Below are 16,122 nucleotides of genomic sequence, written 5' to 3'. Positions count from 1 at the left end.
AACAGGCACAAAATGAAATGAAAGGCGGTGCTACCGTCAACACGTACCGACTTGTCTGCACAGTTCATGAATATCTATGCTCTCCTAGCTCAGTCATCGCTGCAACTGTACCGTCTTGCGCTGGAGTCAAAACTGCGCTGTTTTCCTATCCACACGCAACGTTTTATCTGCAACGTCTTGAACTGTGTAGACAAAAGGTTGTGCAAAACGTAGCGTGTGGACTAGCCTTTAGAAAGTTATTTGGTCCTTTGACTGGCCAGACAAACTACATTGGTTCCATCTCATTGTTTACGAATAATTTTATCTTTGCCGACACATACACAATAGTCTGGTCTATTTTTTACACCTTACCCCCTTTCCTCAAATACTTGACAACTCTGAAATTACCAAACAATTCTTCTCAGGAGGTTAACTACTGCACTGTAACTGTTCAGTGGCTATTTTCCTCTTGGTAAGGGTTGAAGAGACTTTAGCTATGGTAAGCAGCTCTTCTAGGAGAAGGACACTCCAAAATCAAACCATTGTTCTCTAGTCTTGAGTAGTGCCATAACCTCTGTACCCTGGTCTTCCACTGCTTTGGGGTAGAGTTCTCTTTCTTGAGGGTACACTCGGGCACACTTTTTTTTATCATATTCCTCTTCCGCCGTTGTTTTCTTTTTTTTTTAGTTTTTATAGTTTATGGATGAAAGATCTATTCTAATGTTCTTACTGTTCTTAAAATATTTCATATTGTTCATTATTTCTCTTGTAGTTGGTTTATTTCCTTTCTTCACTGGGCTATTTTTCACTGTTGGAGCCCTTGGGCTTATAGCATCCTACTTTTCCATTTAGAGTTGTAGCCTAGCAAGTAATAATGATAATAATAATAATAATAATAATAATAATAATAATTTCTAGCACAGTAATAAGAGCAGTATTAATGGATGGATTGGAGACATGGGCTCTAAGAAGATAAGAGAAAGCAAAGCTTAAGAGAACAGAGGTGAGAATGCTGAATTGGATTATGGGAATATCACTGTTTGAAAGATTAAGAAATTAGGAAATAAGAAGAATGGAATGGAATAGAGTGTCGCGACTGAGATGGTGTAGGCACGTGTTGAGAATAGATTGTGGGGAGAGAGTGATGGCTGATGAGGAATATGTTTGGGGGTGGGAAAATCGAGAGTGGGCCAGAGAATTAGGTGGCGAAATAAGGTGTAGGAAGAGGATGTCTTTGATCGAAAGTATTAGAGAGGGTACATCAGGCAAATAACCCATTAACGGTGGGAAAGACGATAAGCTTAACGGTTAGCAAAATCACTTGGAATGTCAAATTTCAATTTGACTTAAATTTCACTTAAGAGAGTTCAGATTGCTACACATCGCACAAATAAAATGGGTTGTTTGATATTGCAGGTTAATCTCTTTACGTTTTTCATTTCATGATGTACCTTGTCAGCCCATGCCTCAGGTACTTCCACCTCAATCTGAATTCGTAATTTTACAATGGGAATAAAATGTTATTGGTTAGTAGATTTGATTTAGAAATTTTAGGAAATGGTGTCTGGGATCATTACTTTAATTTAATTTCACTATGTTATAACCTTTTATTCTTTTGGTATATTTTGTTAACGACACTTATGATGTCATTTGGCTTTTGGCACAAGCCTGAGATATGAATAATTGTTACTCCATATAGCTTGTTTTTCACCGACACTTTTCTCCAACAGTTTTCTCCATATTACATTATTATTATTATCTATCTTAGGATCTTATCAGCAAGAATATTATTTTTGGCATTACATTTTTATTTTCACCAGCACGAATCTCAACAGTAAGTGAAACTACTGGAGACATTGCGAGGTAGATGGTCCGGCTTTTCACCACAGCACATTGTGGTGGTCGTAGTTCAGAGGTCTCCTCAATGGGTGGACAATATGGTCCATAGTTCAAGCATCGCCCAAGCTGTGATGGACTTCACTGGGACATAACATTTCTGTTTCTGAGAGTTAAATATGAGGGCAATGGGAGGTGCATATGTCTACCTACAAAGATATCAGGAGTTATAAATTACCTTGCTCACCCAGGGCTCATTTTAGTGGAGTCCTAGTCCTGGGTGCTGATCACATGTGTAGATGTCATGTATTACAAAGTCTGGTTTCATGAATAGCCATGCCCAAGGCAAATTCCAAACTACATTTTTCTCTTCTTCCAAATAGAGAAAATTATTCGTCCTTTCCACGGATTTCGTCGGTAATGAGGTCTTTTCTCAGTAAGAACACATATTGTGTCTTTATCCCCAGAAAACAGAATAAACAAAATTAGTCAACAATAGATTACAAACAAGAAAAAAAAAGAGTAGGCAATGCATTTAGCGTGGTGCTATAAAACTTTAATGTATCTCAGAGATGGTTAAATTACAGTTCAGATATGTTACATCACAAAAACTGCTTTCGTTATGCATGATTAAATCGGGTATCAATTATACTCTTGTTAAACGAACTCATCATCTGCGCAGAAGCCCAGAAACTGGAGATTAGGCTGTGCAAACCCCTTTTAATGAAGTTCCCGATGATGAAATTATAATATAAACATTAAATGTCAAATATTGTTTCCTTCTTTCAAACTTCCAATCTCGGATGAATGAACAAATATGATTAAAGAATATTTATTAATTGGTTTATCAGATGTTATAAAATAACTAAATTAGGCTTCATGTGATTTTATGACATTTTCAAGTCCAAAAGCAGTAGTACTATAATTATGATTTTCCTTCGCTTATAAAACTAGTCTAGCTAAGATGAGATGAATTTTATATATATGTCAAGAATATTTCTGGGGCCCTGGGTCGCATGGTACTAATCCTCATCCTGATCATCTTAATCTGTTGCTGTATTATACTCACGAAAGAAGAAAAATCCTGTAACTTCTCAACAAGTTCTACAGATTGAATTCGGTAATTTCCTGTAGGCCTACGATGTAGTTGAGGATACACTGGTGAAATGACATCTCGTATGCCATAGAAAGGGAAACTGTGTTATTTTTTTAAATATGTGTTTCGTTGTAAGTGACAGGCAACTTTTCATTTTGATGATCCCCTGTAGTCTACCATGTCAGTCAGATATAACTTGATAATGCTATAATCTTCATTTGCGTAATAATCACAATAAAAATATAACTTTTATAAGAGCTACATTTCACGCGATTGAAGTGAAACAATGTCGAAGATGAAATTGCTTCTTACACCTTTGCGTTTAATTGTTTAATTCTTCATGGAGAGTACTGTTTTTTTTTCTTAACTTTCTTTTAAATATTTTAGATTTCAGACGTTGTAAGGTTCTTGCCTTTTTTTTAGTTCATTTATCGTTTTAGAGGTAGTAGGATGGCCATGGCACCAGCCACCCGTTGAGATACTACCGCTAGAGAGTTTTGGGGTCCTTTGACTGGCCAGACAATACTAAATTGGATCCTTCTCACGGGTTACGGTTCATTTCCCCTTTGCCTATACATACACTGAATAGTCTGGCCTATTCTTTACATATTCTCCTTTGTCCTCATACACCTGACAACAAAGGTTAACTACTGTACTGCAGTTGTTCAGTGGCCCTTTTTCTCTAGTCTTGGGTAGTGCCATAGCCTCTGTACCATGGTCTTCCACTATCTTGGATGAGAGTTCTCTTGCTTGAGGGTACACTTGGGCACACTATTTTATCTTATTTCTCTTCCTCTTGTTTTGTTAAAGTTTTGTTGTTTATATAGGAAACGTTTATTTTAATGTTACTGTTCTTGAAATATTCTATTTTTCATAGTTTCCATTCCTCACTAGGCTATTTTCCCTGCTGGAGCCCCTGGGCTTATAGCATCATAGATTAAGGGAGCTCCCTTAATCTATGATAGCATCCTGCTTTTCCAACTAGGGTTGTAGCTTGGCAAATAATAATAATAATAATAATAATAATAATAATGACCTATCACGTGACTTGTGACTCTTTGTCTCAGTGTTCATCTTTGCATGTTCGAAAGCTAACCTATGTGTTTCGTGTATTGGTGAATGGTGTGTGATTTGTGTTGGCCAGTGGTAGAGCATAATCTACAGTGTGATTTCCTCCTGCAGTGGTTATGGGTTTTCTGTTTGTGCAGATTGTCTGTTATTTTATTTATTATTAGAATATTGGAGCAGATATTATTATATAACTTGAAGTTCTTTTTGAGGGCAAGACGACTGAACACTTCAAACCAAGTTTCGATGTGCCTAGGCTATGCTTGGAAAACATTCGCATATAAGGTAGGTGCTTTTAAATGTTTTACAGCTAATTTTCCATGTGATTTCAACACATTAGGAGAGGAGAGAATGTCATAATCGAAATATAAAGGACCTAAAAGTAATTATTATTGTGTATTCCAGAGATTTTAACTGGGTACTGTTGTTTTATAGAGGTTTTAACTTGAAGTTGACAGCCATTTTGTAGAAGGTGATTGATATGCCGTAAACACCTCCCATTGATCTAACTACGGTGAGGCATGAAAATGATAAACCATAGGCTTGGCGTAGATTCAGAGAAACTTGAGTGATTTCATATTATATAATCTAGGTATGTAAATATGCACATAGGTTATGTTTTAGCAGAACCTAGAGCAGGTTAAGTGGAAGGTCTAGTATTCCTCCAATAGCGCACCTGAGGCTTACCGGGTTTGATTAGGTTAGGCTAGGATTCATCGAGTATTTTTTTTGGTTTCATTGTAGTGTATTACAGGGCGATGTAACCTAGGTAAACAACTACTTTTCTTATAGAAAAAATACGCTCTCTTCGAAAATGACACTCATTCCCGTCGCAAATGAATAGTTTAAGAAATATATATACATCTATATCCTCCGATAATGGGGGACCCCCAGTGGGAACTCGGGGTTTTGGGTGGGGAAAACATACTGGGGAACCGATGTATAAACGTAAAACAAGCCTTTTCTTTTCTATTCATTACCTTCTTGAAATTATAATAACCGGAGGAAAATACAAAATAGTATATCTGAATAAACTTTGGAGGCGCCGTTACAAAGATTGTGTCATGAAAAAATACAGTAACCAGTGCTGCCAACGTCCGATGTAGATCAAATGTTATTTTGTGACCTGTCATACTACTCGGCTAGGTTAGGTGGGTTTGTTAGGTTCTGTGCCCTTTTTGTACTTTTTATATATTGGGTAAAACTTATATGGAGAAATTATTTAAAATACGTATGGAAATATCTATCATTGCTATCGTTAGTAATGTCAGCGTGCCGTTGGTAACTGTGTACCATACGTCAATGTTGGTAACACTGTGTATTATTGGTAACGTTGCTAATGTTATCATTCGCAGTACATTCGTAAGAGAAGTGACACCGTGCAACTTAAAATTAGCCGAATTGGTTGATCTGTTTGTTTCCGATTGAAATGAACATCAAATTCGGTTAAATCACGTTATTTACTATAGGAAAACATATTTTCTGTTCGAAATCTCACCCTGTAATACAATAAAAAATTACCTCTTTTTTTTTTTTTTTATGTATTCCCTCTTCAGAAATCCTGTTTGCCATTATTTTCCTCCATGATTTTTAGAGTTTAGGAATGTATGGTATTATTGTAGTGTTGGATGGGTTATATGAGTATCCTCAATTTTTGTGATATCTTTTTGACAAGGAACTGTTTATGAACTCATAAACAAAATTTCATGCAAATCCGTCTTTCATGAATAAAATATTAGTAATGGTAACTATAATGAACCTTTGTAGTTGAATATGATAGACCAGGTGTAAAATTTCAAAGATTATGACAGGGAAAATAATATTTTAAAAGGGAAGCAAACGCAACACCACCAACTAACTTGACGTTTGCCACCTAACCTCACCTAGGACCCTTATCCTTACCTATTACAAACTTGGCTTACCCTAAGACTAACACTGTACGCTGAGTTTGCTTCCCAACCGACTTCACCCCTGGCAAGGTAACATTGAATCATATTATTTCGTAAATCGTAAAACTCTCTTCTTAGTATCTATTTCAGACAAAGAAACTAAGTTTTTCCCATGAAAAAAATTTGTTTGACAAGTAATAAGAATGTTTATGCCTGTCTCAACCAACTACATACTCCCACAATGATAGTTAAGGTAATGATAAGGAAATGATTGAAAATGCTAAATAAACAAAATTGAATAAGCTAAGACTGTTGTGTAGTTAGATTACTGAAGTTTGCGGTATTGAAACATTTATTTTCCTCCCATCTAACAAACGCAAAACAAAGCTGGATGGTAATCTGCCAATGTTTATAATATTTACAATATGAAATTTGTCTGAACCCATTTTTCTTTGGTTTTCTTTACACACACACACACACACACACACACACACACACACACACACATTATTGCATAGTTAAAGGGTGGGGGGGAACTTTTTTGAAAATGCCCCTTAAGCCTTCAAAGTAGGATCAGAAAAGGGAAGTAGGTTATGCAAATTTACTTTTAAAATTACCAACTCACCAAGGTAAAGGGTAGGGACCCTCTTTACTAACACAGCAGCCCAAGGTCCTAAACTTTTAGCTATGCCTCTGACACACACGAAGATATGGTTGAGAATTTAAGCACTGTTGGAAATTTATTTTTATTTTTTGCAATCTGCAACTTATTTGTTTGAATCAGTAATGTATAATCATCGTATGCGAGATCAGGAAGCGATATATATATATATATATATATATATATATATATATATATATATATATATATATATATATATATTATATATATAATATGTATATAAATTTATATATATATTATATATATATATATATAGATTTTATTTATTTATTTTATTTCTTTACTGGATATATAAGTAGCTATAGGTATACAATAGATATATACTGTACTGTACTGTATCACTTCTTGATCTCAAATACAATATTGCATCATTTTGGAAATCTTGAGTATACCACTCTTGTAATTAAGCTTCTCCTAAGTATCCCAAGTATGAGGTAGAAATTTATTTCTATTTGAACACGATGTTGTGTTGATATTTATCCATATATATATATATATATATATATATATATATATATATGTATATATGTATATTATATATATATATATATATATATATATATATATATATATATATATATATATATACTGTATATACTGTATATGTATAGGCTATACTGTATATCTTCTTCTTTGTCTGCATCTTTTCCCACCTTTATATGGGGTCGATGTTTCTGGCGAGCGCTCTCCATCTACCTCTGTCCCACACTTCATCACCAGTTAATCCCTTTCATCGAAGGTCATCCTTGATACAGTCCATCCACCTTCGCTTTGGTCTCCCTCTCCTTTTCGTTCCCTGTACCTCCATTTCCATCACTCTCCTCCCAATATACTGTTCATCTCTTCTCATGACATGACCATACCACCTCAGTCTACTTTCTTGGATCTTATCTGATAGTTTTAAACATCTGACTTACCTGGTAGTTATATACAGTGGAACCTCTACATACGAATTTAATCCGTTCCAGAACCAACTTCGGATGTAGAAAATGTTCGGTTGTCGAAACGAATTTTCCCATAAGAATACATTGAAATAGGATTAATCCGTGGTTGAGCCCAAAAACCTATGATAACTTCTTAATAAACTACTACACATAATTTTCCCATGAGAATAATGAACACTAAATTAGATAATAGACATGTAAATAAGAAGAATAGACATGTAAATAAGAAGAATTAGCAAAAAATTATAAATAAGAAACGGGTTTTTAGCGTCACTTTACCTTAGAAACTCCAGCGCAGGTGTTGTTAGTCTTGCTACGCAGAGAGGAGACGGACGGGCGGCGAGGAGGTAGAGAGGTTAACTACGATAAACGTACACTACCGTAACTTATTCTAACTTACACTAAGTGAACTTTAACATAACTTAGCTTTTATTTGTTTATAATTTATATTTTTTTTTTACATTTTCTTTTTTCCTTTTTGATGATTAATTTTAATCACTTTCACTCTCTACACTTAAAATTGATTGAATTTTTTCTCTTCACTCTTTGCTGTTTTCTTTGAACCACTTCCTTCCTCTTCATCACGAGTTCGCTTCGTAGTTTTTTTAAAGAAGCTATCGATAGAAAGTTGCTTGGTACAGCTTTTCAGAATGTTTTGAAAATAAGTTAGGGAAACATCATCAAACTGCGCAGCTACACGACAAACCTGCAATTTCTTTGGATGGTATTTGTCGATGAAGTCGACCACGTCTTGATATTTTCCTAACACCTCTTTTATTTGCGCGGAACTTATTGCAAGTTCACTCATACGGATGCCACGCTCATGCTTTTCAATAATTCCTTGCTTTACTTCTAAAGAAAGCATTCCCTTATTCCTTTTCTTACCACTACCACTACCACTTGCGAAACTAAGCCTTTTAGGACCCATGATTTTCGTAAAATACCGTAAAAGGATGAATGTAAAAAATCACGATTAAAACACAATTAATAGCAGAACGCACAGGGCACAACCACATAAAGCCAACGAGAACAGAGGACTGACCCAAGCCACGCTAATTGAGGGTCCCTCCGAGGTTGAAGTGCTGCCTTCTATTGGCGGAAATAAAAAACACATCAGGCGCTATGAGCACCGACTACGCATACGAGTATTGTTTACTTCGGGTGTTGAAAAAAAAATTCGGGTGTAGAGTAGGAACGTGTTCGAATTGTACTTCGCGTGTCGAAAAATTCGGATACAACCGGTACGACGAAAATTGCTACTTCGTGTCGAAATAAAATTCGGGTGTAGTCAAAAATTTGCTCGAATTTTACTTCGGATGTTGGAAAATTCGGATGTAGATACGTTCGTGTGTAGAGGTTCCACTGTATATAGCTTAGTCCTTGACGTCACGGCAGAAATTTCAAAACTTGCAGCAATCGCTGATTGGGTAGCCAGGTGTACCACCAGTGCGCCCTCTACCTAGGTACCTGGAACCGTTCCAACTATTCTTCAGATCTTCCCTGCCGCCTTACCGGTGACATCGTTGGAATTTTGCTCGCTTTAGCCTGTGTTTTATTTGCAGTTAATTTGGTGAAGTACACTTTGTCTTTCGCTGTTTTTTTTTTTTTTTTTTTTTTTTTTTTTTTTTTTTTTTTTTTTTTTTTTTTTTTTTTTTTTTTTTTTTTGACCGAGAGTGAGTGGTTGGAATATGATCGCTATGTTCGTAAGCTTGAAAGGGATAGGATCAGGAGTTTTTCCCCCTACTGTAATAACTAATGAACCAACTCTTAAAGACATGATGGTGGAAGGAAATCATTTCACCAGAATGATGACGTAAACTCTACGAAGAATGACTTGCAAAATATGTAAATTCATTTCTTTTTCTTGCAAGGAATGAAAAGAAAATACTAACTTACAAAGCAAAAGTATTTAATTTTTATAATGTGATAGGAAATATATTTTTAAGAAAATATTCGTCCTATTAGTATACTTTCGTTAGATAATCATCGATGTATTATCAGAGATGAAATAAAACTAGCGTACAGTCAAATTTATGCTACGTATTACTCATGACGATCGATACAGTCCCACAAAATACTTTGTATCGTTATTTAATATTTCAATATTGGGAATACTAATATTATTCGTTAGCCTATTGGATTCTCATTCAAGCCCTTGGCGAAAGAGTAGAATCTCTCGCAGTGGGCAGGTCTAAATTATGGTCTGATGTGAAAGAGTTAAAATGTGCAAGTTTCAGTGCTAAAATCAGTGCAGTGGAGGGTACGGCTGCTCGGACTTGTCGTTCTCCTAGCCCTGGACCGCTTCCAAGCTCCCCAACCCCTGGGAGAAGGAATGTCGACAGGCGAAGGGAGGCGAGAGGCGTTAGCCCCCGACCAGTCGTCCCCTTGAGCGTACCTGTTGACACTTCCCAGGACGCTCGCCCTCGCCATGGGAAAGGCGAGGTAAAAGTGTTATCTTCACCGTCGGATGACGCAGTTCCCAGATGGGGCTGGCGTCTTACGTATTTCCCTTCCTGCTCAGAGGGAAGTCCTCCAGCCAAGCGGCCATCTACTTCGGTAGGAGCCAAAAGAGCAGCCTGCAGACAAGAAAAGAGTTGCTCGTCATGACGCCGAGCGTCAAGATTCTAAATGCCATGACGTCAAGCGTCTAGAGGATCATGACGCCGAGCGTCAAGGAGTTGGACTACATCACGCTAAGCGTCGAGTAGTTGGAAGTCATGACGCTGAGCGTCAAGAAGTTGGACGTCGTGATGCCGAGCATCAGAACCTTGGAAGGCATGACGCCGAACGTCGAGAAGTTGGACGCCGTGACGCCGAGCGTCGGAACCTTGGAAGTCATGATGCCGAGCGTCAAGAATTTGGACGTTGTAACGCCGAGCGTCAGAGCCTTGGACGTCAAGCTACTAACACTGCTGTAAGAGTTAGACATGATATTAGTGTGAATCATGCAATAGGAGGAAGAACTTTTTGTTATGCTGCACCGAGACTCTTCAACGACCTTCCACTTGATGTCAAGAATAGCAAAAATGTGGCAGCTTTCACGAGAAACCTGAAAACTTATCTCTTTGGAAAGTGTTATACAGTAATAGTGATCTGAAAACTATTAAGCCTGAATACAAATGCTAGCGAATAACTGTAAAGATACAGAGCAAAATATAAACTGGAAAGAAATTATTTTCACACATCAAGGCCCGCCTGAACAGACTCTTAGTGTCTGATGGAGGGCGAGAAATAAACCCCTAAAAGTAAAAGGAAGTCATGATGCCGAGCGTCAAAAATGTGGACTTCATGGCTCTGAGCGTCATGTTTTTGGACACCATGACGCCAGGCGTCAAGATTTTGGATGTCATGACTCCAGGAGTCACGAAAAGACGCTCGGAAAATCTTCGAAGGAGTCTCATGTTACGAAGATGGTTTTGTCTCGTTCATCCAAGAGAGCCTTAAAGGTTATGGGAGACTGGATGCAATGTAAGAAAGACTAGGGGAAAGCAATTTTCTCGTTTTTTCCTCTGGCCAGATTAGCATCCAGGTTGAGTATTAGGTACGAAGCTCTCAGCCTGGGAGTCCCTGCCTCTGCCCAAGGGGTCTTCTCGAGTGTGGTGGATGCCCCTCGTTGGACGGCCATGAAAAGGACTTAGGTCTTTTGGTCAACTTCTGAATTGGACCACCTGTTCAAAGGCATTTTCAGAGCCTTCGAAGTTTTTAATTTCCTCGATTGATTCTTGGGAGTCTTGGGGAAAAAGATGGATTCTTTGAAGGATGTTGACACAGAAGGTCTCGTCCATATTATGCCATGTATGGGCAAGGTGTTGAGAGATGGGGCCAATGAGTTAGTGGCACTTTTCTCAGCAGATGTCCTTAAGAAAAAGGGCCCAATGTGCGCTTCTCTGGTGAATGGGGTTACGCCCATGCAGAAATCTGAGCTGCTTTATGCACCTCTTTCTTCGCTCCTTTTCCTGCCAGATCTGTTCAGAGAAGTCTCCTCTGCATTAGCCCAAAAGGCTACACTGGACTTTAGTGTCCAAAACAGCAAGGAAGGTTCTACCTACATCCTTCTCAAGCCGCAAACCTAAAGAGGAAACACCATCTCATCAGTTTTCTCAGCCCTTTCGAGGGAAAACTTTCAGCAAGAGTAGTACCAGACCCGAGGGAAGGAAAGCGAAGAAGAGAGGCTCGAAACCAGGGCGAAGCAGGGTCTGACTGCTTTCGCCTTCAGACAGCAGTAGGAGCCAGGCTAACCAACTTCTGGCAAGTGTGGGAGAGGAGAGGAGCAGACCTTTGGTCCATTCAGTTGCTCAAGGAGGGATACAAAATCCCTTTCATTGGAAAACCTCCTTTAGTAGTGACTCCCATAGATCTCTCGGCCAGATACAGAGAGGAATCAAAGATACAGGGGATGCAACATCAAATGTCTCTCTTATTAGAGAAGGAGGCAATAGAGAGGGTGCGAGTTTTACGGTCACCAGGATTTTACAACCACTTGTTCCTGGTTCCCAAGAACTCGGGGGGATGGAGACCAGTCCTAGATGTAAGTGCACTCAACGTCTTCGTTTTGAAGACGAAGTTCACTATGGAGACAACGAAATCAGTCCTAGCAGCAGTCAGAAAGGACGACTGGATGGTCTCTTTAGACCTCCAGGATGCTTATTTTCACATCCCCATCCATCCGAAGTTCAGGAAATTCCTAAGGTTCATTTACAAGGAAGAAGTTTTCCAGTTTCGGGCTCTTTGTTTCGGCCTAAGCACCGTGCCTCAAATCTTTTCGAAGTTAATGTCAAATGTAGCGGGAATGCTGCATTCAATAGGTATCAGAGCCTCTCTGTATCTGGACGACTGGCTACTCAGAGCTCATTCCTACTATCGCTGTCTTGAGGATCTGCAGATGACGTTGAAGTTATCAGAAGAACGGTCTTCTGGTAAACAGAGACAAGTCTCAACTGACTCCATCCCAAGAGATTCTGTATTTGAGGATGGAGATTCGGAGTCAAGTTTTTTGGGCTTTTCCTTCTGCCTCAAGGATGGAACAAGCCCTGGTGAAGCTTCAATGCTTTCTAGAGAAGCAAAAGTGTTGTGTGAGGGATTGGATTAGTCTTCTGGGAACCCTATCCTCGTTGGAGCAGTTTGTCTCCCCGGAAGACTGAATGTTCGCCATCTTCAGTTCCACCTCAATCTACATTGGGAAAAGGGAAAGGAGCTGGAGACAAAATGTATCCCCATTTCAGAATCCGCAAAGCGATGCCTTCAGTGCTGAAATGACCCCATCAAACTGCAAGAGTGTCTTTCTCTGGAACAGAGGAACCCAGACCTTGTGTTGTGTTCTGACGCCTCAGACTCGGGGTGGGAAGCAACACTGGGAAAGTTGGAGATCTCGAGTTCCTGGACAAAAGATCAGGAGATCCTCCACATAAACCAGAAGGAACTGTTGGCAGTCCTGTTAGCCCTCAAAGGCTTCGAAGGGTCAGTCCTGAACAGAGTGGTACAGGTCATCTCAGACAACATTACAGCGTTGGCTTACATAGCCAAGCAAGGCGGAACCCACTCGAGGTCACTTTACGAGACTGCGAGAGAACTCCTTTATTGGGCAAGAGAAAAGAATGTAACCCTAGTAACAAGATTCATTCAAGGGGAAAGAAACGTGATGGCAGACAGTCTCAGCAGAAGAGGTCAAGTCCTGTCTACAGAGTGGACACTTCATCAGGAAGTCTGCAAAAGCCTGTGGCGGACTTGCGGTCGTCCTTGTTTAGACCTGTTCGCAACCATGAAGACGAAGAGACTGGAGACTTACTGTTCCCCAATGCCAGATCCCGAAGCAGTTCACATTGATGCTTTCCTCATGGACTGGTCCCACCTGGACGTGTACGCGTTTCCTCCATTCAAGATTGTGAGCAAAGTAATGCAAAATTTTGTGTTGTACGAGGAAACCAGAATGACTCTAGTGGCCCCCTTTTGGCCCACAAGAGAGTGGTTCACAGAAGTACTGGTATGGATGGTGGACACACCGAAAAGCCTCCCATTGAGAGTAGATCTACTCAAACAACCCCACTTGGAAAGGTACCATCAAAACCCTTAAGCTCTACATCTAACTGCCTTCAGACTATCGAAAAACTCACGAGAGCTAGAGGTTTAGGAAGGAGGCAGCTAGGGCAATTGCGAGAGCAAGGAGGTCTTCCACCATCAAGGTTTACCAATCCAAGTGGGAGGTTTTTAGAGAATGATGCAGAGTCAACTCTGTTTCCTCTTCCAGTACCTCTTTGACTCGGATTGCTGACTTCCTTCTATACCCTAGAAGGAAACGTAACTTTTCGACCTCAATCGTCAAGGGTTACAGGAGCATGTTAGCGGCCGTCTTCAGGCATAGGAATTTGGACCTGTCCAATAACAAAGATCTCCAGGACCTCAAATCCTTTGAAACGACTAAGGAACGACATCAGGAATCGCCAGCTTGGAATCTGGACATAGTCTTGAAGTTCCTTATGAGTAAGAGGTTTGAGCCTTTACATTCAGCCTTGTTTAAGGACCTCACCATGAAGACTTTCTTTTTGGTCAGTTTGGCAACAGCAAAAAGGGTCAGTGAGATTCATGCCTTCAACAAAAATGTAGGCTTTAGAGATAGCAAGTCTATCTGCTCCTTACAGCTAGGCTTTCTTGCTAAGAACGAACGCCCTTCACAACCCTGGCCCAAGGCTTTTGAAATTCCTAACCTTTTGGATTTGGTTGGAGGGGAATCAGAGAAGGTCCTGTGTCCAGTAAGAGCCCTGAAGTTCTACCTGGAAAGAACAAAGAATTTACGGGGTAAGTCTGAAGCATTTTGGTGCTCAGTCAAGAAAACTTCGTTACAGATGTCTAAGAATGCACTATCCTTCTTCATCAGGCTCTTAATAAGGGAAGCTCATTCACATTGTAGTGAGGCAGACCTCAAGCTTTTGAAGGTCAAGGCACATGAAGTTAGAGCTGTTGCAACTTCTGTAGCCTTCAAGCAGAATAGGTCTTTGCAAAGCATTATGGACACGGTATTCTGGAGGAGTAAATCTGTGTTCGCCTCACACTATTTGAAACGTGTCCAGACTCTCTATGAGGACTGCTACACTCTGGGACCATTCGTAGCAGCGAGTGCAGTAGTAGGGGAAGGATCTACCACTACATTCTTCTCTTGGAACTATTGTATTTTTATGATTGTTTGTGGAGATTGGACGCAGTCTTCCACAATCATTGATTTTAGTCAGGTGGTCAGTTTGTTCCTTGGGAGCATCCGGAACAAGGGTCTTGGAGGAGGTCTTGTCTCATAGAAGTTATACACCGGTTTCACAGCTCCTAGAGGTCTTCAGCCCCCTGAGTGGATCGCTGGATCTTGTAAGGAAAGCGGACATAATGAGGCAGGAATTCATTGAAGTCGGCTTCCTTAACAGGTATGAACCCTTAAGCTTGTTTATTAACTCTTAGGTAAATTCCAACAATGTTGGCTGTCTCTGACCCTTCACCAAAGGTGTCAATCTGCTATATATATAACTACCAGGTAAGTCAGATGTTTAAAAATTATATTTTCATAATAAGATAAATTTTTGAACATACGTACCTGGTAGTCATATATAATTTAATTCCCACCCTCCTCCCCTCTAGAGACCTAAGGGCATGGAAGATCTGAGGAATAGTTGGAATGGTTCCAGGTACCTGGGTAGAGGGCGCACTGGTGGTACACCTGGGTACCCAATCGGCGATTGCCGCGAGTTTTGAAATTTCTGCTGTGACGTCAGGGACTAAGCTATATAACTACCAGATAAGTATGTTCAAAAATTTATTTTATTATGAAAATATCATTTTCAATATTAAACTTACCCGATGATCATATAGCTGTCAGCTCTGCTGCCCGACAGAAAAAACCTACGGGCGGAATACGCCAGCGATCGCTATACAGGTGGGGGTGTACATCAACAGCGCCATCTGTCAAGTAGGTACTCAAGTACTCGATGTCAACATAGAACCATTTTCTCTCTGTCGTGCCACTGGCAAGACCTACTAAATACGCTGTTACTAACTGGATTTGTTTTCACAACGATTTGGTGAAGTTCACTTTTCCAGTTTTGAGCTTTCGCTATGCAGGGGTTTTATCTTCATTTCAAAACTTGAACTCGTTTTGGATAGATTTATTTATGGTGACGAAGAGAGTATGGACTCTCTTTCACTTTTAAATGGCCGACCCTTCCCTTAGACGGAAGTGTGTTTAGGTTTTTGGTAATTTTTCTTAACACGTTATAGATCTATATATTTTATATCTCTCCGCCTTTATAGGCCTCTTCGATTAACTTTCCATTTTTTATAAACATATAACAATAAATTTTTATGTTTGTTTATATGCGACCTTTCCTGTTAGTAGGCGGTCCTAACTTGGAACCGAAGTTAATTAACATTGAGCCCGTTATATCGTATTTAACCTTTAAAGAATTTAATACTTTTTAAATTTTAATGCTTTATGAAAGAATTTCTTTGATAGTCTCGTACTGTTTTCAAAGATGAACTAACGTTTAGTTTTTAGTCTACGCAGTTGTTGACGTTCAGGACGTTCAACATGCGCTCTATCGTTACGATAGAGAGAGAGTGTATCACGGTTTCACTTTGCAGTAAGAGTAAACC

The 16,122-nt window shown here is 39.4% G+C and overlaps 1 long non-coding RNA gene across 1 annotated transcript in view; it reads left to right on the top strand.

Moving 5' to 3' along the window:
- Positions 1–3,802: 3,802 nt before the first annotated feature.
- The window catches only part of LOC137625559 (uncharacterized), a 236,021-nt gene continuing 223,701 nt past the window's right edge, over positions 3,803–16,122 (top strand). The window contains exon 1 of the long non-coding RNA XR_011040862.1: positions 3,803–4,264. This is a non-coding gene — a long non-coding RNA (uncharacterized lncRNA). The remainder of the gene's footprint in view (positions 4,265–16,122) is intronic.

The sequence above is a fragment of the Palaemon carinicauda genome, chromosome 2 (genome assembly GCF_036898095.1).
Source record: "Palaemon carinicauda isolate YSFRI2023 chromosome 2, ASM3689809v2, whole genome shotgun sequence".
Classification (NCBI taxonomy): domain Eukaryota; kingdom Metazoa; phylum Arthropoda; class Malacostraca; order Decapoda; family Palaemonidae; genus Palaemon; species Palaemon carinicauda.
The sequence above is the reverse complement of the archived record's forward strand: the minus strand, read 5'-3'. Positions and strand labels throughout refer to the sequence as shown.